The 2,178-nt window shown below is 38.2% G+C and overlaps 1 protein-coding gene across 1 annotated transcript in view; it reads right to left on the bottom strand.

Annotated features, from left to right (window-relative positions):
• The window catches only part of arhgdig (Rho GDP dissociation inhibitor (GDI) gamma), a 62,982-nt gene that overhangs the window by 597 nt on the left and 60,207 nt on the right, over nucleotides 1-2,178 (bottom strand). The gene's annotated exons all lie outside the window — the stretch shown is intronic.

Raw genomic sequence — 2,178 nt, 5'->3', positions numbered from 1 at the left:
CTGCAAAAAGACATGAAATTAACACTGATTTCATAAACCTGAAACTAAATCTGGACAAACTTCATCACAATTCTTGGAGTTTTAGAACAAATTGTCAAATTACAAGTGAAAAAAAAATCAGCAAGTGCTTACACTGTGTAAACTGGGGTTAGTAGAATACAACATTTCCCAACAGATTTCAATTTATTTCAAAATAGAGTGATGTGATCTCTAGATTCATACTGATTGTCCCAAAGAGGCAATACTAAAGCTGATTTAGAGCATTATTATATTATACTAGCCATATTATACTCTATTATTATATGGCTGTGAAGCTATGCATGCTCTGATTGCCTGATTACCGGTTACCATGACAATCAGTCCGCAACGCGTATTTTCTTTACTAACCAGGAAGCAAAAAAAAAAAAAAAACACGATTAGAAAATCCAAGTCAGACAAAAACGTACTCCTTAAATATCTAAACGGCATCTGAAAAAACATATTGAAAGCTTACCAGCTAATGACCGGACCATCTGCTAGCAAGTTCTTCATGGACGTGAAGTGAACAGGTCTGACTAGGAGCCGTCAGCAGCTTTTATATTTGGGTGATACTGTAAGTTTGTGTGTATATATATATAAAATAGCCATATAATAAACAAATTATTACCCTCACTTGGTCGGTCTGTACGGCGATATCAGACCTCCGTGTTTTTCGCACAGACCTCGCTAACTTGCCGGTCCGTACTGGCAACACACCGGCCATTTCCCCGTACAGACATCGCCTGAGAGATATACGATATATAGAAATAGAAAAAAAATATTAATTTATTTCTTTAATTTATTTTTTCCATCTCTCCCCCGTGCGTTAGAGATAGGCATCTGTTTAAGGAAGAGAGTGGCTCATCTTTGTCAACGATCTTTGTCGAAGCTGGCAGGTGAGTAGTTTTGTCTTGTGCCAGTAATGATGATGACTTCAAAATAAAGGTTTTGAAAATTAATCCCAAAAATTTTCAGAATAAAGGATGCACATCATCGTGCCATGCGCAAGGGACATTCGAAAGCTGAGGCCAATCTGGCAAACAGTCAGAGAGATATGTGAGACACACACACACACACAGACATTTCTTGCTTTATAGATAGATGAAATGTCCAAAATGGCAGCCATTAACTATGTCATCCAATAAAATTATTTATTTATTTATGCCCTAACGAAATATAAAATATCCCAAAACCAGTTATACATGTTGTCATTTACAAGATATGCTTGGACAATACAAATATTATACTACCTTCATACAATTATTATGTGGGAAGCATCGACACAATTTCCAGACTCAACTCATTTTTACAAACCAGTCTCACGGATTGTCATGATTTAGCAGCACGAAATATACATTAATCTACTGGTTCGTCATATTGTCACGAAAAGTGCAAAATTTTCATCATGGTAGCACAGATTCTTTCTAATTCACTCCGTGATGGCTGCATGTAATTAAAAGTGCAGCGGGGGGGTATGGTTAGGGTTAGGGCAAGGAGTAGTGTTAGGTTATGGTTAAGGTTAAGGTTGGGGGTAGGAGTAGGGTTAGTAATAGTGAGTTTAAAAAACCCGTCACAAAAATTTGAATAATTTTGTGATGGGAGCATAAAAAAAAAAAAAAAACGTGAGACTGGGCTGCATTTTTATGTCCATCAGCTCTTCAGAAGGTCATACATGCTTTCATTTCTTCCAGGCTGGACTGCTGTAATGCCCCGTACACTGGAGTTAGTGAATCATCTCTTGCCTGTTTGCTGTTGGTCCAAAATGCTGCAGCCAGCGTACTGACTGGGACTCAGAGGAAGCACATTAATCTGGTGTTAGCAGCCTCGTGCTGGCTCCCTGTGCATTGTAGAATCCAATATAAGGTGGTAATGCTTGTTTTTAAAGCCTTAGAAGGCTTTGCCCCCACAAATGTTGCTGATATGCTGCAGTCATACGACATTTTAGTCACTTCTGACAGTCCTGCAGTTCTCGGCTCAAATATAAAGACCGTGCAATTTCTGTCGTTGCAGCAAGACACTGGAAAGATCTCTCATCCCTGACATCGGGGTGAATGTGAGGCATTATTTATAAAGCCCTTTGAGTGTCTGGTGCAGATGGAAAAGCGCTATATAAATGCAGTCCATTTATCATTTATTTAAATGATTTTAGACATATTCCAA

Source organism: Thalassophryne amazonica, chromosome 16 (assembly GCF_902500255.1).
Source record: "Thalassophryne amazonica chromosome 16, fThaAma1.1, whole genome shotgun sequence".
Taxonomy (NCBI): domain Eukaryota; kingdom Metazoa; phylum Chordata; class Actinopteri; order Batrachoidiformes; family Batrachoididae; genus Thalassophryne; species Thalassophryne amazonica.
The sequence above is the reverse complement of the archived record's forward strand: the minus strand, read 5'-3'. Positions and strand labels throughout refer to the sequence as shown.